Below are 20000 nucleotides of genomic sequence, written 5' to 3' on the forward strand. Positions count from 1 at the left end.
ACACACACACACACACACACTCTCACACACACACACACACACACACACACACACACACACACACACACACACACACCGGGTCAAATCTTTCAACTGTGTACGTGGCTGTCCCATTCGTTCATTCATTCATTCATTCCTTGAAAACTAAAGGCCAGGGTCAACCCACTTTTTGGTTTGGTCTGCGTGTGCGTGCGTGCGTGCGTGAGTGCGTGTGTGAAAGAGATACAGCCGGCATGGGTCGACCAGTTGTCTCTCTCTCCAAGGCATGCTGTGTGAGACTACCATGTGTCCCACCGCTGGTGGTGGTGGCGGTGCTGCTGCTGATGGTGACTTTTTTTTTTCCTTCTCGTTTTCTAATTCAGCTAGTTGTTTTTCTTTTATTTTGCACATCCTTTTCACATGGGCGGGGAGGATGAAGGAGTAATTCCCCCAGTCCATCTGTACCAAAGTAAATAATAAAACCCCTCTCTCTCTCTCTCTCTCTCTCTCTCTCTCTCTCTCTCTCTCTCTCTCTCTCTCTCTCGGAGGCCAGCTCGCGGAAGCCGATTCGTCCTGTGAATCCAAGCTGACCGACAGACATACTGTGTAGAAACGTCGTACCGGGACTGACCGGCAGCCCGTTCCAGTCTCCAAAGCGCCTGATGGCCGCGAGCGTGCAGGTGGGGAGGGAGGCTTGCCGCCCTTACTACCTTGGTGGGTGTCCTCAAAGTCCCTTCCTTCCCCTCTCGCCACACTCCTGCCCCCCACCCCCCTTCTCCCACTCTCAAAGCTCTCGGGTGCCCCCATCTCACCCCGATGCCCTAAGTAAGTAAGTAAGTAAGTAAGTAAATAAATAAATAAATAAATAAATAAGTACATACATAAAAACTTGCTGTGACTCTGCCTTTTCCTTTTGCTTGCACTCAACTGACCTTCTGGATAGATGAGGCTACTTTTGGAGAACTGAGACACCCACACACGAATAACAATCAGCTTCAGAAAGTGTGTGTGTGTGTGTGTGTGTGTGTGTGTGTGTGTGTGTGTGTAAGGGCCAACCTCTGGGGTCTGGGGTGTCCCCTTTTTACTATTTAACTTTCCCAAGTCAGGCAAGGAAAATCTGCCTATGCACACCAGGCTGGCCTCTAACTCTCTAAATATCACGCTATTTGTGTGTATTTGCACACTCTCTGAATACTTCCTCCTGGATGAATCTCCGGGAGGGAGGGAGGGAGGGAGGGAGGGAGGGAGGGAGGAGAGGGAGAGGGACTCACTTAGAGGTGGGTCAGGTGAGTGAGACACATGCTCTTCCGCTGGGTCGGTCTTACATCGGGACCCGAAAGCCCACTCTGACACCTATTGGTGCACTCGATTCCTTACCATATAAAATCCACGAGGATTCAGTTGTGGGAGGACGCCCGCCCCCCCCCCACCATGCACGAGTGTGTTCCACACACTCACACACACACACCCTCACTCCTGTCATCTCTGGTACTTCTGGTGTAGCACGTGACCGTTTCATGGCTGATTGTTTGAATTGAGGACTGACTGGGGTTTCGACTCTCCATTTTGCTATGGTTATTTTGGACATGCATGGAAGTCTTGTGGAATTCGTAACCTTAGTGGTTGCCCAAAATGAACAATAGGTGGCGCTCGATGACTACTCTTGGCATTACCGGGAGAGAGGGGTGTGTGTGTGTGTGTGTGTGTGTGTGTGTGTGTGTGGTGTGTGATGTTCAGAAGTCACGTGCGTGTCAGAAAGGACTCTGTAAGAAACACCAGAGATGGACAGTTTCTTGTCCGAACACAAAGGAAAAAGGAGAGGGATTCGCAACTGATCGTGGTCTCCAATTTCTGAATGGCAGAGCCTCCGCTGAGAAATGCAATGAAGAAAATGCTTCGGAATTGTCACTACGAATCCCCTCACCCATACTGAACGTGCACATCCTAATAAAAACACCCTCGATGGGAGGGAGGGAGCGGGAGGGACGGTCGGACGGACGGACTGAGAGAGTGAGAGAGATTATAAAGCATGCGGCTTGTACCCTACTTGGGAGGATACAGTAGCAGCTCCTCAAGTGCTATCCCTTGCCATACGACTCACAGACTGAAATGACACGGGGCACCGTCCGTCCGTCCGTCCGTCCGTCCGAACGGAGGCCTTTCTGGCAACACAGCTTTGTGTTAACAAATTCGACCTGGACTTCTGTGTATTTGTAAAAAGCTGTTTCTTGACCGAGACCTCACCTTGTCCCCACTCTACCCCCAGATTCAGAGCATCGATCCGGCCGTGTGACACAGCATCCCTGCTTCTTTTCATCAGCATGAAATGGAACACAGGCGTTCTGCTCTCTCTTGAACCTGTCCTGCCTAGGAGGCTGTGGAGAGCTTTTAAATAGTACCGGTGGTTGTTTGGTTCTGATAAGATCCCACTGTGCTTAAATACTCTAAGAAAACCTGTGGATGGATAAGGAAGGGAGAAGATGGCAGCACTTCTTCATTTAAAACGAAGAAAATGAAATGATCGCAGTAACATTTCCTTATGTTCGCTGCACAGAATGAGTTCTGCTGTTACAAATTTGACGCCGGTTGTTTTTACAATTTAAGATCCCAACTTTTACTGCTATTTTTCCTACTCCAAAAAACACTTACAGCTTTTTCTCTAGGAACCTGATATTTGTGTAGTATGATTCACTGGAATGTTTTTCTTTGTGATGAAAGAGACGGGGGTGGGGGGACACGGGGACGGGGACGGGGACGGGGGACGGGGGACGGGGGGACGGGGGACGGACATAAGAAGGCGATGAGGGTGATTCTAACTCTGCTGGATTCATGTATTGAGTTTTCATTAGTTATTTTTACTAACATTATTTATTTAAAAATTTATATAAACTTATTAATTTATAAAAATAAATTTATTTATGTATTTACTACTGATTTGCAGTACGAGGGAGGGATCAGACCCAGAGCTTCCTCCTTGCTAGCATGCTAGGCAAACGCTCGACCGCTGAGCTACATCCCCAGCTGTAATCGTGCTGGTTCCACACAGGCTTTTCTTAAATGCAGATTTTGTCATAAAGTTGTTACCGAGTTTTACATTTTTTAGAAAGCATTAAGACGTTATTGATTTTTTTAAAGAAAAAAGTTCACTTTTTGGCTTATCCTATTTTGGCCCTTTCAGATCTCACACACACAGACACACACACACACTCACTCACTCACTCACTCTCTCTCCTTTGTATTTATTTTTCCTTCCTTCCTTCCTTCCTTCCTTCCTTCCTTCCTTCCTTCCTTCCTTCCTTCCATTTTGGTGCTGGCGGGTGGTACTGGGGCTTGAACTGAGGGCCTCATACTGCCAGCCTGTGGCATGGACAACGCTCTTGCCTCTACCCAGTCCAAAATCATCACCCCCGAGATGAATCCCCATTACCTACGCGTTGTGGGTGGTTGGGAAAGTCCAGTCGAGGATGCGTCTCCTCTTTCAGAGATTATAAAATGGAAGCTTTAGACGGCAGTGGAAAGTGGCTTACGGAGAGAGAGAACGAAAAGATGTGTTCACGTCACGTCTTTCTTGTCTCGCTTTGTGAACGTTTCCGGTGTTTTGTCACTGCTGGGTTTGTATTTGTGTGGTTGTTAGCTAGAGCTCCGATGGGTTGGATTTTTGAAGCGGGCGGTCGGTCGCTCGTGCGGACCGGCTGTGGAAGTTCAGGGGGACTCGCTCATCGGTGGATGTGCAGTACCGATGACTTGTTGATAGTTCCTTTAAATAAATACTTTTATTTGCTTAATCGTGATAAGGGGTAGGAAGAGGACAGGATTTCAGAGCTACCCTTTGTGAGTTTTCATTTAGATTCCTGGTGATAACTGGAATCTATTGTCACTTTAAAAAACAAAAAACAACCACAAAAAAAAAACTAGAGTCCAGAAAATATTTCTTGTGACCTGCTCTTTCACAAAGAATGCTTACTTTTGCTAACTGAGAGTTGCCGGGCGGTTAGAGTGACCGGGTCGTTTCAATAGAGACTGAAAAATAAAACTTCTACTTAGATCTTAGAAGCAAGGATAATGCTTAGGTTACTGTTATTTGTACTTTGAATCGTTTTCTCTCTGAGTTAAAACTCCTAAAAATGTATAAGCGTTATGCTACGCCACGCCAGTTTTACTCCCGGGCGGTAGTCTGTGTTCACACGGACGGACGGACGGACGGACGGACAGACGAGCTGAGGTGATTTTGATAAGACTTAGTGGCAAATGACCAGGCTGATCTGCTGTTTGAGTTTTCTCTTTAGTTTTTTTCTTGTCTTTTGGCCGAGCAAGGTCCGTCGATAAATGTCGCTCCTGTGCGTGTGTGCGTTAAACAAGATGTAGACGGCTCCTGTGCGAGATGCTGCATCATGAAAAGGAGCTCAAACCCCAGGTCCGGAAAGAAAAAATAAATAAATAAAGAGGGAACTCCATCTAATACAGCAGTAGTTTTGCTTGGCGACGATGAGCACACGTGTAGCACTTTGACAATATCTCTGAACTTTGGGGGGTGGAGGGGATGGGATGGGTACTGGGGTTTCATCTCGGGGCCTACACCTTAAGCCACTCCACCAGCCCTGTTTTCTGGAACTATTTGATTTGCCTGGGGCTGGATTTGAACTTGGATTCTCCTGATCTCTCCCTCCTGAGTAACTAGGATTACACACGTGAGCCACTGGTGCCTGGCTGATACCGCTGCTGAATTACTTAAACCTTTCTCGGCCCTAGAAAAAACTCCATTCGTTGGTTTCATCTTACAATGAGATGGTTGTAATGAATGAAAGTAGGCACCTGGTAACGCAGCAACCACGGGTGTTTGATTTGTCACTGACAGACGCCAAGTACCGAGTCCCCATTTTTCCAGTAATTTTCTTATAAGTTTTGGAATACGTGGACTCAGTGAGGAGTCACAACCTTAGCCGTGTATTAGAATGCCCTGCGGGACCTACGGCATAAAAAAAAAAAAAAAAGCAATTTTTTTTTTTCTTTTTGTCATATTATTGTTGTGGTGTGGGGGACGGTAACATTGAAACCTCAAATTTCAAACTGGTGAAACAGGGAAAAGACACCTGCCTCTGTTTTCCCTTTACAAAACATCGAATTGCCACAGAGTCTGTTTGCAAATATGAGAATCATTCAACTCATAGCTACTTGATGATTGAGTATCTTTCTGGTATTTCTGTAATGTCTTTCTTTCTGTTTTCCCCTGGAGTGTGAACTCTATGTCAGCATTTCTTTAGGTATATGTATGTAATAAAAGGTACTTGACCTTCTTTATTTGGAAGGTAACTGCAATCTCCTTTGATTTTGTTTTGTTTCCTGAGCCACAAGCCCTTTGCTTTTCTTCTTTCTTTCTTTCTTTCTTTCTTTCAGTTTAGTGTACAGCGAGAGAGTTTGCTGAGATAGAAAAGAGTAAAGTGGGGACAGGGTTCCCCTCTTTTCTTTTCCAAATTTTAATACGGTTCTGTGTGTCTGCTTCGTTTTAGCTCCTTCACTGCCATAGCTGGGAGCAGGTGACTGCTTCTTGCCCTCTGCCTTCTCCTTGTCTGCTGATGATCCAGGTGTAAAGGTTATCTGTGCGGTGAACTTTAAACTTCACGCACACTGGCACCCTTTGGCTTGCTGTGAACGGGAAATCCTTGATTTCTTTGATTTGCTGAGGCATGAGCTAGCCTGGGCAAATAATTCCAGAGACCCCTCTTCTCCAAAATAACCATAGCGAACTGGACCGGAAGCCCAATTGCACTGAAGCGATTGGAGCGCAGAAGCACCGAGTTCCGACTCTAGTTCCCCTCCCCCGCTGACACACGAAGGCCCGCCATTTTCTGCCCTGGCCCGCCAGCCATCTTGTCCCCCGGCCACCCAGAAGAAGCACCACACCACACCACACCACACCACACCACACCCACCCAAAACAAACAAAAAGACAAAAACTCGGCTAGGGGCGTGGCTCAAGTAGTAGAGTTGTCTACCTGGTGAGCATGGGGCCCTGAGGTCAACTCTCTCTCTCTCTCTCTCTCTCTCTCTGTGTGTGTTTGTGCGCGCACGCGCGCGGCAGATGGCGGGGGGAGTGGGTGGGGGTGGGTGGGGGGAGATGAGGATAGCGGACGATTGCAAGCTTTAGGAAGAACGTACGCGTGCTCGTGGATTGGGAGAATCGGCGCAGTAAAAATGTCGGTACTCCCCAAAGTCATCTACGTGTTGGACGCGATTCCCATCAAAATTCCAATGACGTTCGTTAAAGAGATCGAAAGGCCCTGGGATCAATCCCCAGCACCACGAAAAAGCAAAAAGACAGAAATCATGGGAAGGCTTCAGTGGCTGGAATTTCAGAATCGTAAAGGCAAACTCAACTGATTTGCTGGTCTTGTGAGTTTAGCTAAAAACCTGAAATCACTGAACAAATCCACTTTTGCTCTGGAGCTGTGCCATTCCTTCTGGAAACTGCTATCCACATTAGCTATTCATATTTAAATTAGTTAAAAATAAGTGAAATTTAAAGTCCAGCTCCTTGGTTGTGCCAGTCACATCCCATGTGCTCAGGTGCCCATCACAGAGAAACCCTTCCGTCATCACAGAAAGTTCTGGAGTAAGGACTCAGCTCTATGGCGATGGCCTGGATTTTCCTAACCCCACCGGTTCTCTCGCAGATGAGAACCTGTGTGTATCCCCGTCACCTGTCGCTCCCATCGTGTGTGCAAACAGTCGGCCTTGCCGGAGCTGGTTCCCACTTGCTCCACAGTCAGAATACCACGAATCATGGTCCTGAATTAATTTAGAAATACCTAATCTGTGTTAGGAAAATTAAGGCAATTAGAGAAGTAGCCATGTTAACGTACCACTTAATGATATTCATAAGGACATTTTTATACATAAATTTACTTGAGGCAGTCAAACACGGATGTAGACATGTGGGCATGTGCTTCGTTTCACAGCTGCAAGAGCTAGGCTCACAGCTAACACTGGCCAGGACAGGACAGACCAGGAGTCACAGCAGAGACACCGGCCCCGTGGTTTTTTGGTTCATCCGTGTTTGTTTTTTGTGATGAGGACTTGCTATGCTTCCAAGGCTGGTTTCAAACCTGGATACTCCTGCTGTGGCCTCCTAAGTAACTGGAATTGCAAGCACTTGCCTCGTTCAGATCTTGAGGCTGCCTCAGGACCCATTTCCTGGTGAAGCCTGGTATCTTCCTCTGCGAGGATTCATGGTCCAACTACTCACACGTGAAGTGAGTCCCGGCAGAGAGGATGAGCCAGTCAAGGCCACTGACAAGCCACAAAACTGAAAATCGTCCTTGATTCTCTCAAATCACAGAAAGAGCTGGAGAGTGGTGCAGCAAGCCACAGGTGTAGGCTTCGGGGTGAGTCAGGTTTGGGTCCTGCCCTTCCTTTTTGATCGTGGGCCACTCTTCTTAACCTCCCTGTCTCCAGTCTCCTCATCCTCAGCATGGGAAGCGTGGAAAAAATTATACGGCCACACCATGGACTATCCTGGAGTCATTTACATCAATGTTACAAAAGAGTCTTTATTTTCACAGAACTCATTTAGTTGGTAAAATGTGCTACAACTCACTACACATGCTCTAACCCAATTTTAACAAAATACATGTAAACATACGTGCACGTGTCCCAAGGAAAACAATGCTGGGCAATACAGGTCGAAATGTCAATAAGATAAAATGATAGGCAACATTCCTTTATTTCTGCAGGTGACTTGAAAAAATAAAAGAATTTTTCTACAGACTGTCCAGAGCCTTTAAATTGACCATTTTCTGGCTTTACTCGTGCAGAATATTTTCCCTCACAGTCTGAAGCACTCTTTCTTGCAAGTTAACACGCATGAACTCCAGAGTTAAATACCACATAGCAGTACAGGAAGAAGTCACAAGGTTTCTGCAAGAGATCGAAAAATCTACCGTGAGATTTATATGGAAACACAAGAGGCCGCGGATAGCCGAGGCGACACTCAGCCAAAAGAACGATGCAGGAGGTATCACGGTACCTGACTTCAAACTGTATCACAAGTCAATAACGATAAAAACAGCCCGGTACTGGCACAAAAACAGACACGAAGACCAGTGGAACAGAACAGAGGACCCGGATACGAAGTCACACGACTATCACCGACTTGTCTTTGACAAAGGCGCTAAGAATATACGATGGAGAGATAGCAGCCTCTTCGACAAAAACTGCTGGGAAGACTGGTTAGCGGTCTGCAAAAAAACTGAAGCTAGATCCATGTCTATCACCCTATACCAAGATTAACTCAAAATGGATCAAGGATCTTAATATCAGACCCCAAACTCTAAAGCTGGTACAGGAAAGAGTAGGAAGTACTCTGGAGTTAGTAGGTATAGGTAAGAACTTTCTCAACGAAACCCCAGCAGCACAGCAACTGAGAGATAGCATAGATAAATGGGACCTCATAAAACTAAAAAGCTTCTGTTCGTCAAAAGCGATGGTCTCTAAACTGAAGAGAACACCCACAGAGTGGGAGAAAATAGTTGCCAACTATACATCAGACAAAGGACTGATGATAACCAGAATATATAGGGAACTTAAAAAACTAAATTCCCCCAAAACTAATGAACCAATAAAGAAATGGGCAAGTGAACTACACAGAACTTTCTCAAAAGGAGAAATTCAAATGGCCAAAAAGACACATGAAAAAATGCTCACCGTCTCTAGCGATAAAGGAAATGCAAATTAAAACCACACTGAGATTCCACCTCACCCCTGTCAGAACAGCCAACGTCATCGCCAACACCACCGACAACGGGTGTCGGCGAGGATGCGGGGGGGGGGGGGGTGAAAGGAACCCTCGTACGCTGTTGGTGGGGATGTAGACTAGTACGACCGCTCTGGAAAAAAATTTGGAGGCTACTTAAAAAGCTTGACCTCGATCTACCGTTTGATCCGGCAATACCGCTCTTGGGGCTATACCCAAAAGACTGTGAAAAGGGATGACTCCAGAGGCACCTGCACACCCGTGCTTATTGCGGCACTATTCACAATAGCCGAGTTATGGAAACAGCCAAGATGCCCCACCGCTGACGAATGGATTAAGAAAACGTGGTATCTATACACGATGGAATCGTATGCAGCCGTGAAGAAGAACGAAATGTTATCATTCGCTGGTAATTGGATGGAACTGGAGAACATCATTCTGAGTGAGGTTAGCCTGGCTAACGATGAAATACAGGAGAGGACAGATAAATGCACAAATTGGAAAGTGGCTACAGATGAAAGGTCTGCTGAGAGCTCAGAGGATGACTAGATGGGAAGACACATTCATTTCCCACTTGACTCTGGACAGTTAAGCTCTTATACCTTGGGGTTTTTTGCCAGTGACTCCTTTAGCATAGGGGTCTGAGGTCAGAGCTGTCATGTGCCTTCTATGCTTTGCCAGACTCCTTGTCTTCTATTCTGGCCTGTTAAACTTGATCCCCTTTTCTTGTCAGTGGGGAATCTGGTATTTTGTTATGAAGGTTTCTTGAAGAGATTATTATTATTATTATTATTATTATTTTTTTTTTTTTTTTTTTTTTTTGCAATTAATCACATTTAGGATAGAGTACCTACACAGCAAATTAAAGGACCCAGAAAGCTGAATTCAGTAATGACCTAGGTACACCAAACATTGAATTTGGGAAATCAAGGGCTGGGATCAAGAGGGGAGTTGGAAGTAGTGCTATGTAGAATGGTTTGACAAAGGGAACACTATGTTCTCTGCCTTTGCTCATACAGCAGGTGTTATAACTGACTTGTCTTCAGTCATGGTGCTTTGAGCCTCATGTATTTTTGTATTTTGACCCCACAGGTGTGGTCTGGTTTACTTAGAGGAAATGGGCATAAGAACAAACCTTTTGCCTTTATGGTGACATCTAGACAGACGACTGTTGTTAGAAGGGACTATGGTTTTCTCAATTTTCCCTGCCGGACAGGGTCTGTAACGACACTTAGTATAACCCTAACGCATGGCAACTGGATAGTAAACGGTTTTCTAGTTCCATTGCTGTCTATCGCCTAAGTGGACTTTCGTTTGAAATTCTTCAGTTGTCGTAATCTCTTCAAATGTTGAAGAATTAGGAATGAGTCGTGCTGTCAAATGCTCTGAAAGGGATGCGAGGCAGCAATTGCCATGTAAAGTTTTTTTTTTCCACGTTGGGGATCAGACCCGGGGCCTTGCGCACGCTAGGCAAGCACACTCTACCACCGAGCTGTACCCCCGCCCATCATTGTCTTCCTGGTTCGTTTCTAACTCTATGAATGAATTCTAGATTTTCCCCGAAACTAAGTTGAATCTGTTCCAAAATGAAACAGGCTTCTCAGTCAGGGACATACCTACTTCTTCCCAGTCTGCCTTTTGCTTAAAAGCACCAAGCAGAGACATTATTTCCCTTTGCTATACTGTGATCCCTACATTATTAAGAAACCAAAAGATCACTGAAAGAAGGCTGGCAGAATGCATGAGTGTTTCATTAGGGGAGAAAAGATCAAGTGACAGTGTCAGTTTTTTTCCGCTTCTCACTTCGTGAGCTGAGTGAAAAGCATGAAAATTCAAAAAAAAAAAAGACCAAAAATCGTATGTTCTCCCTCATATGTGGACATTAGATTAGATCAAGGGCAGACTCAACAATGGGATTGGACTTTGAGCACATGATAAAAGCGAGAGCACACAAGGGAGGGGTGAGGATAGGTAAGACACCTAAAAAACTAGCTAGCATTTGTTGCCCTTAACGCAGAGAAACTAAAGCAGATACCTTAAAAGCAACTGAGGCCAATAGGAAAAGGGGAACAGGAACTAGAGAAAAGGTGAGATCGAAAAGAATTAACCTAGAAGGTAACACACACGCACAGGAAATCGATGTGAGTCGACTCCCTGTATAGCTATCCTTATCTCAACCCACAAAAGCCCTTGTTCCTTCCTGTTATTGCTTATCCTTTCTCTACAACAAAATTAGAAATAAGGGCAAAATAGTTTCTGCTGGGTATTGAGGGGGTGGGGGGGAGAGGGAGGGGGCGGGGGCAGGGGGGAGAAATGACCCAAGCCTTGTATGCACCTATGAATAATAAAAAAAAAAAGAAGAAGAAAGAACATATGCTCAGCTTTAGTACAGCCAGGGTTGTGTGGTGTCCCCGAGAAGGCCAGGGATCCATCTGCAGCCGATATTCTCCTGCGACCTGGCCTCGGCCCCTGGAAAGTAGTTACGATGGGGGGCGGGGGGGGGGGCGGGGGGGAGAGCATCTGGCTGCTGAAAACTGAAGCAAGCTTGAGCCCCTGAATGTAAATCCCAGTCAGTCCCAACGACGACGACGACGACAGTAATAGTAATTCAAAATATATTTGGGAGGAAGGGCAATGTGGTGTGGCTGTGGTGTAGGCAGAGCCCCTGCCTAGCAAGAGCAAAGCCTTAAGTTTAATCCTATGTTAGTATTTGGGCTGGCGAGTGCCTCAGGTGGTACTGTGCCTACCCTGAGTTCAAACCCCAGTACTACAAATAAATACGTGTGCATATGTGTGCTTCTGCGTGTGTGACATACGTATCTATCTTATCTATCTATCTATCTATCTATCTATCTATCTATCTATGTGTCCATATATGGAACTTAAAAACATTTTATGTGTGAAGTGCAAAAAAATATACAATGTACATGTATGTAAAGTGAAAAGAATTTTTTGAAACTTACTCTATTGCCTGATGATTCCCTCACTCCTCTTATGGGAAGGATTTTTCTCCCACCCCTGGTGAAATACCATACCACTGAATTTGCTCAAGCTTCACCTATTTATTTATTTATTTATTTCATTTTTTTTCCTTTTATTTATTTAAATCGGGGGGGGGGCGGGGTGAGACCGGGGTTTGAATTCAGGGCCTCCTGCTCACCAAGCAGAGGTTCAAGCTGTACCACTTGAACCACAACCCCGGTCCTTGTAAAGGTGGGAGTATAATGGAAGGGTCTCTGATTTTCTCCCCCTTCCGATTCTCATTGACTACATTTACGTCCTGTCATCTGATACGCTTGGGGGTGTAAAAAAGAAAAAAGCCTATGCTTTCCTTCAGGGAAAGGATGTGAAAACCTTATGTTCCTTTTCTACCGTTGATTCTAACTATAGGGAGGTGACAATTCACCGTTCACCAGAAAATGGTGTCATCTTCCAATATTTAATTTATTTCTCAAATTGAATGTGGAATAGTAATTCTTCTAAGAACTGGAAGTCCCCCCTGGAGTTACGTGGTGACGGCCTACACAGTTTCCTCAGAGATCCTGTCTCAAAAAACCAAAACCAAGCCCCTCTTCCATCATGTCATTCTAATTGTTGTAGCTTGAAGGAAGTCACTTTATGTCTTGGTAACTCCATGTCCTGATGAAAATAACAGCGGTTTCACGATTGGGTTTTGTTGGGGGGGGGGGAAGCAGAGAAGGTGGGGGAGTGCGTGTCTCCCATCTCAGGGAATAGGTCGGTTCAAGATGGGAGGCCTCTGTACGGGGCAAGGGAACAGGCATTCCATAAGAGATGTGTTTTCGGAAACAAAAGAAACACAGAGTCTCACTCACGTTGGACCTGGTCTAGAAAAAAGCTAGTCCTCTGAGTCTGAGAGGCAGTCAGTGGGACGGGGATTAGGGTTAGGGTTAGGGTTAGGGTTAGGGTTAGACATTCCTAGATGTGGGCTGGAGTATCTTCTGCTTAAGTGGGAGTCCCTGTGCTGATGTGACAGACGTGTAGCAGACTCTCCGAGTAGTTTACAGATGAGCAGGCACAGAGGGTCTCTGTGTAGAGATGTGATCTTAATAGAAAAAGTGGGAGCTGGCGGAGTGACTCAAGTGTCAGAGTGCCTGCCTAGCAAGCTTGTGTTTCTGAGTTCAAACTCCAGTACCACCAAAAAAAAAAAAATTGCTTTAACAGAAAAAAGGAGCTGGAGCTGGTCGGGCTGTAAGAAAGGCATGGGTGTTTTTTGGTGGTTGCTGCCGCATGTTATGTATGTCTGTACGTATGTTCGGTGTTTTGTGTATTTATTTATTTAATCTTTATTGTTTGGCAGGACAGGAATTTGAACTCACTTCAAATGGACTTGCTTCCTAATTTTTGGGGGGTTTCTTTTTTGGCAATACTGGGGATTGATCTCAGGATGGTAGCGGCCTGGCCTCCTCGTTCCTTAGATGCACACCATAGGGAAGGTGCTCTAGTGCCTGGATGACGGGAGTGTACCACAAATGGTTTGGATTTGGATGGCTGTTTCTCTCCAGAAAAGTTGTTGGCTATCTGCAGTAAGCTACCTAACTGCTGGTTTGAACTACTGCTGGTTTGAACTACTGCTGGTTTGAACTACTGCCTCCGGCCCTCTTTTTATCTTCTTCTTTCTCATTTTTTGGTTTGTTTTTGTGTGCTACTGAGGTTTGAACTCAGGGCCTCCTTCTTGCTAGGCAGCCCTTAATTATTGTATTGAAAGAATCTCATTTCCAAATTGCTGTCCGTGATACACAGCCCGAAATGAAAACAAACTTTTCTTCTATGTGGAAAACAAAGCACTAAGCAGATCCAAAAGCTCTTTTTTCTTTTCTTTTCTTTTTTTTTTTTGGGCTATCCTCCGGTATGGGGATGGAACCCAGGGCCTCGTGAACTGAACGCTAGGCCAGCTGTCCCCAGCCCCAACCCCCCAGCACTGTTTTGTTTATTTATGTCTTTATTCATGTTCTTGTTCATTTCTGTATGTATTTATGTAGCTGCCTATCGGTGCTGGGGTTTGAACTGATGGCCTTGTGCTTGCTAGAGAGGCACTCTGCCACATGAGCCGCAACCCTCCGTTCTGAAGGATTTTTAAAAATTTTCTTCTTTTAAGCATACATCTTAAACAAAACCAAGGAATCCATAAACCGTGATCTAGGGTCAGTTCAGTGTCTCGTCCAGCCAACTCTGCTTTTGCAGGAAGTCCTGAGGTACATAGGTGGGGCTTTTAACAGCTTTCAATGGGTCTCTTTTTGTCTTTGCTGTGACTCGATTTGCAAGACAAAGACGGCTGCCTCTCCGTGCCAGAAGAACTGGTTGGAACCCCCTCCCCCACGCGCTATCACCGGTGTGACCTTTCCGACAGGCCTGGGACTCTCTAAGCAGGCCGTCTGTCACTGAGTGCCATCCGCAGTCCCTTTTCTACTTTGTAAACCAAGTTCTGAGCTCCTTTTCACAAGTGCTCCTCTCTTACAAACCGTGCCTTTTGTTCCAGCCTTTGTCCTTGGGCGGGAAAACCCGCCCGGGAGGAGCCCCTCCCTTGAGCGAGCTCTCGCTTGCTGGCGTCCTAAGCGGTTCTCTCCCGCCATCTCCCGGTGAAATAGGGCAAGGACAGCAGGACGCCCGAGCGTGGGCCCTCTGCTGAGTCTGAGGGCTGTTGTGGGCCTCCGAGGCGGGCCAGGGCTCCCCTTCGTGGCAAAAGACCTAACTCCAGAGAAAATCTCTCACCTGTGAGGAGGAGGGAGGAGGGAGGGAGGGAGGGAGGGAGAAAGGTAAACAGAAAGTTCAGAGAGAGAGGAGAGAGGCAGAGAGAAGATAAGAGGTAGAGGAGAAAGGGAGGTAGAGTCTCTCTCTCTCTCTCTCTCTCTCCCTCCCTCTCTCTCTCAACTCTCTCTCTACTTCTGTTTCCGTTTACATTTCTCTCTCTCCCTCCCTCCCTCTCTCTCCCTCCTTTCCTCTCTCTGTCTCTACCTCTCTCTTAACTCTCTCTACCTCTCTCTCCACTTAGTTCTTTCTTAGCTCACTCTGCATTTCTGTCTACTTCTCTAACTCTTTATCTCTCTCTTTGTATTCCTCTCTCTCTCTCTCTCTCTCTCTCTCTCTCCCTCTCTCTGCCTCCCTCCCTCCCTCCCTCCCTCCGTCCTTCTTCCCTCCCTCCTTCCTTTCTCCCTTCCTCCCTTCTTTTCAGCTTTGCTGGGAACCTGAAAGTGTTCTCAAAACATAACTCTGTTTGAATAAAGGAGCTCCCCTCTCACTCCTGGCCGTGCCTGCCAGCCAGGTGACACCTACAGGAGCCTCCTCCCCATTTCCTTTGGTGTATCTGGTGTATCCTCTGTAACTATTTCTTGATGGGTAACGTGATGGGGGTTCCATCTGACATCCTGAAGTCATAACTCTCTCTGATGTTCCTGATGTGAATTTATACCAGCTATGTTCCATAAAACACAAATGCGACACACTGTATATAGCTCAAACTACACCCCATTGTACTTTCAGATGTCACGAGCATTCTGTCTGAATGCATCATGCGTCTAAAATCATAGAGTCAGAGTCGTAGTTATTTTGACACACTACCTTCTTAAATCACGTAGGAAAAAAAAAAAAAAAGCAGGCATTTGATGTTTAGACCGACAGACCAAACCCTGTGTGGATGCTGGACAAGTGGAGCTTCCCGAGTGCTCTGTGGAGGCCACACACGGCCAATGTATTCCCAACAGCACCCCAGCCGGTGCCAGGGCCCGACTTGATATTCCCGGGCGGGGGCGGGCCGGGCCCCCGGTTCTCATCGTTCCCTGTCAGAGGAGGCTCTCTCGTGTCGTGTCGTGTTCGTGTCACTGTGACCCCCACTGATGCTGTGTGGTGAGGAGCTGAGAGGCGCTGTCCTTTACGTGTATCTGCGCGACGGCGGCGGCGGCGGCGGCGGCGGCGGCGGCGGCGGGGTTCTTTTCTTCTTCCCTGTCAAACAGGGACACAGGGGAGGGAGGGGATGTGAAGTGAGTGACACCGAGGACCCGGGAAGGGACAGGGACACGGGAGGGAGGGGGGGGTGCGATTTTGCAGACGAGGAGAGTGAAGTTGAAACCGCTATCAGATCCTGAACTGCTGGAAACAGCAGCATCCCCGGAGAGTCCTCCTGGGCTTCTGTCTGGACAGGGCGGGACAGATGGACTCTGTGCGTGGGGGGGGGGGGCGGGGGGGGCGGGGAAGAAGCGCTGTCTGTACACCTCTGGGTCCGGTTTCCTTTTTGAACTCCTCTCTGGGGTCTCCCAAGGCCCTTGCCGCTTCTCTTTCTCTCGTCGCTGCCCGCCGTGAATTCACAAGCCTCACGAAGGAAGGGGCAGTTTTGACTTCCTCGGGGCTGCCCTGTCAGGGATGGGACGATTTCCAAGGTCCCGGGGCGTCACCTAGCGGACGCTGCGTGGAACGAATGTGGGGTGGGATGAGAAGCCACGGCCGGGATCTGACTCCTGGGAGGTCTCGGGGTGAGTGGGGTGTGGAGTCGGTTGTCAGGCGGACTTTCTGTATGAATCGGTCCCGGCGTCGTGGACCTTGGACTGTCTGTCTGTCATGTCTCGGAGAAAGAGCCGCTCGTTTCGTTTCCCCCCTGTGTTCTCCAGATGGGGCCGTTGGGCTCAAGGAGGTGTCTGTCCCTCGGTCCTCCCGTGGTTTGTTTGGCTTTCGCGGCCGGAGGCCCGCCCGGCCCTCGGAGAGGTTGTTTTTTTTTTGAAACTCAGACAGACATGCTCTCCTCCTCCTCCTCCTCCTCCTCCTCCTCCTCCTCCTCCTCCTCCTGACTGGACTAGCGAATCTGCCTGCTCTGGAGCACACGGTTAAACTTACTAGGCAGGCGCTCCACCCCTTGATCGGCTCCGCCACCCCCACGATCCTGAGGCCCCAAAGATCAACACCTCTCTCCCCGGCCGCCCGCGCGGAGCGCAGCCCGAGACGCGAAGCCGCGGCGGGATCGATCCTGGCGTGTTCTGTGACTCGGGTGCCGGGAAGGACCTGACCTGCCGTCACGGTCTCGGCGGAGTCAGTCCCCTCCCGCCCCCGACTCGGCTGGCTGTCAGGCGGACGGACTTTGTGTGTCAATCGGTCCCGGGGTCGTGGACCTAGCTGGGTCTGTGTGTCTCGGAGCAAGAGCCTCTCGTTTCCTCCCGTTTTTCTACGGGAGGGGCCGATGGGTTCCCTCAGCTGTCCTTCCCGTGGTTTGTTTCGCTTTCGCGGCCGGAGCCCGCCCGGCCCCCGGCACGCCGCTGGCTTTCCTCTTTTCTTTTGTTTTTAGGCGCCCGGGGCTGGCGGCCGAGGGTGGGAGCGAGGGCGGGGAGGATGGCGAGAGCCCAGCGGAGCGCCTCTCCGTGTGATTTTTTTTTTTTTCCACGTCCCCTCCGGGTCTGGGAGTCGGGCGGGCGAGCGATCCCGTGGAAGTGCAAGTGGAGTTGAAGGCGAGCGCCACCTGGCGGCCGCTTTTATATAGCAGGCATCCCTTTGACTTCCGCGGCCGGGCCAAGGGATGACGTGTGGCCGTGGTGAGCCGGGCAGAGTCCCGGCTGCTCCGGGGAGCCGGGCGGCCCTGCGGCCGCGGTGGCGCGGTGGCGCTGCGTCGCCTGTCTGTCGTAGTTTGGACCTGCGGGTTCGCGGGAGGGCAGGCTGTCGCCGCGCTCCCGGGCTCCGCGTCTGCTGGTGCGGCTGGTCCGGGACTTTCCGGAGAGCTCTTCCGCGAGCGGAGGCCTAGCGGACGGAGCGAGCCCGAGCCTTGGGGGCTGGAGTTGGGACGGGGCCGCTCGGCCGCCGGCCGGCCCTGGCTCCTCGGGAGTCACGGACCGGTCCCCGGGTAGGCGGTCGCCCGGCGCAGACGCGGCCTCGCCCGCCCGCGTGCCCTCGCGCGGTCCGTTCGTCGGAGGTGCCTGCCGCGGGTGAGTCCCCCCCCGCCCCCCGCTCCGCGTTCCGCTCACCGGCCGGGGAAGGTGTGCCCGGCCCGCTACGGCTCTCGAGTCGTCGCCGGGGTCCCTTTCTGCCCCCAGAGGGGTCGACCAGCTATCCCTGTGGGCTCCGGTCGTGTCTCTGATGGGGACGTCCTGGACACGGGTGGCCGGGACTCGGTTCCGGGAGGCCGCCGTCACCGGTGGACTCGCCCCGCTTCCGGGCACGCACTTTTAGCTTGGCGACGCGGGCGTTTTGTACCTGCAGGTAAGTGCTGACACGCTGTCCCTCGGTGGTTGTCGCCGAGGGGTGGACGGAGCCGCTCTCCTCGGACGCCCGTCTCTGTGGCTTTTCTGCCGCCCTCCGCGCGCTTCGGGAGCCCGTCGTGCCGGCGCGCAGGCTCTTTGGACGTCCGAGTGCTCCGATCTCGAGGCCGCCTCCGGGTTCCGACATCGACGGCGACCCGGAGGTGTTCGGTGTGGCGGGCGGACGAGGCGCCGGCCGGGGGCCCTCTGCTCCCCGCGCGCTTCCCGCCACGGGCCTCGGTGAGGCGGCGTTTGGGACAACCCGACTTTTCCGTGGACTTTGGCGGGGCCCCGGTGCCCCTTTGCGTGTCAGGCGTTCCCGTGCTGCTGGGTTTGTCCGTCGCTCTCACCCGGGGGGGTTCGGGGAGCGGGCGAGGCTTTTTAAAGTTGGGCTTCTTTCTGGTGGCTGTCCTCGCCTGCCTTTTCCTATCCCGGCCTCTACCGGCTGCTTTTCCTTTTTTTTTTTTTTTTTTTTTTTTTTTTTTGGTTATCTGAGCGAGGGGCTGTTTCTGTAAGACCGGCCCTGCCACCGCCCCGGCCTCCCGAGTGCTGGTTCCCCGCGCTTTCTGTGTTTTGTTTTTGTTTTTTTGTTTTGTTTTGTTTGGGGCTCTCTCCCGCATTCGCGTGCTTGGGCCATCCCGAGGCTGCTCACGAGTGCTGGGATAACGGCGGGCGTGCGCCACCCGCGCTCGACTCTCCCCCCTTCCCCCTTTTTTGGCCTTTTACGAGGGGGTTGCCTTTTCCCGAGGCGTTTCTTCCTGCTCGGCTGCTGTTTTGGTTTTGTCTCGTGTTTTGAAACTCAGGCTCGCTTTTGTCTTTCCCGACTCGGCGCCCTGCCCTCCCGGGTGGCGGGGTCTGGCCGTTTTCGCCTCCCTTCTCGCGATCGATGTGGTGACGTGGTGCTCTCCCCGGGCCGGGCCTAAGCCGCGCCAGGCGAGGGACGGACATTCACTGCGAATGGGACCGCTCTTCTCGTGCTGCCAGCGGGCCCCTCGCTTCTCCGCCCCACCTGCCGGTGGTGTGCGGAAGGCAGGGGTGCGGTATCCGGCCTGACCTTCGCCTTCCCCGCCCTCTCCTCGTGGTCGGGGACCCAGACGTGCGGGAGAGGGGATCACCCCTCCCGCGCCCTGGTGCCTTGGCGGTGGGTCGGCCCCTCCCCGCGGTGGGGCAGGGGCCCGCGTTTCCCCCGCCGTGCCGCGCGTCCTCCTCGGGCGCGCGAGCCGCGTTCCGTGCGTCGTCGGCCCTTCGCGGTGCTCCTGGAGCGCTCCGGGTCGACTCGAGGTGCCCGAGGCTGAGCGGTGGTGCCGTTCCCGTGTCCCCCGGTGTCTCTGCTCCGGTCGCCGCTGTGGCGGGGCTGCCCCGTCCGCGTTGGCGGGCTTCTCGAGGCCATCGGCCAGAGAAAAGGGGGGTCGAGGCGGTGAGAGAGAGGGCGGCGGCGGCGAAGGCCGCCTGCCGCTTCTTGACGGCCGTGTCGCGGGTGCGACTCGGTCCTTGGGGCGGGCGCACGCCCGCGCGCCGCCTCTCCCGGTTGGCCGCGCGCGGGCGTGTCGAGCGATCGTGGCGGGCCGTGGGCCGTTCTGCCGTGCCACCCGGCGGACTGAGCGGAAGATAACGTGAGGTCGCCCCGGCCTCTGACCGCGAGTGCTCGACGTGTGCCCCGTGCTTACCTATACCGCAGACCCCCCCTCGCCTGGCCACTCCCGCGGACGGATCCCGCCTCTGCGGACCGACGGGGGCCGGTGGGCCGGGTTCGGTCCACCCTCAGTGAGCAAAGTTTCTTCTCTAGCGATCCGAGCGGGGCGTGCTTTGCGAAGAGGTGGGGAGGTGCCCGCCTCCCCCCCGCGTCTGCCCGCCCGCCTACGTTCTCGCTGCGCGAAAGTCAGCCGTCCGACGCGTCTGTCCCGATCCGATGCGTGCCCGCGCCTCCCCCCTCCGAGCTGGGGGAGGGTCCCGCGGGGGGGTCCCGGCCGGTGTCCGGCTCTCTCGGGGGCCTGCCCGCGAGCGTGCGCCGAGGTCTCGCTCCGCTGGCGCGTGGTGTGTCC

This window comes from Castor canadensis, unplaced genomic scaffold (genome assembly GCF_047511655.1).
Source record: "Castor canadensis unplaced genomic scaffold, mCasCan1.hap1v2 HAP1_SCAFFOLD_66, whole genome shotgun sequence".
Lineage (NCBI taxonomy): Eukaryota > Metazoa > Chordata > Mammalia > Rodentia > Castoridae > Castor > Castor canadensis.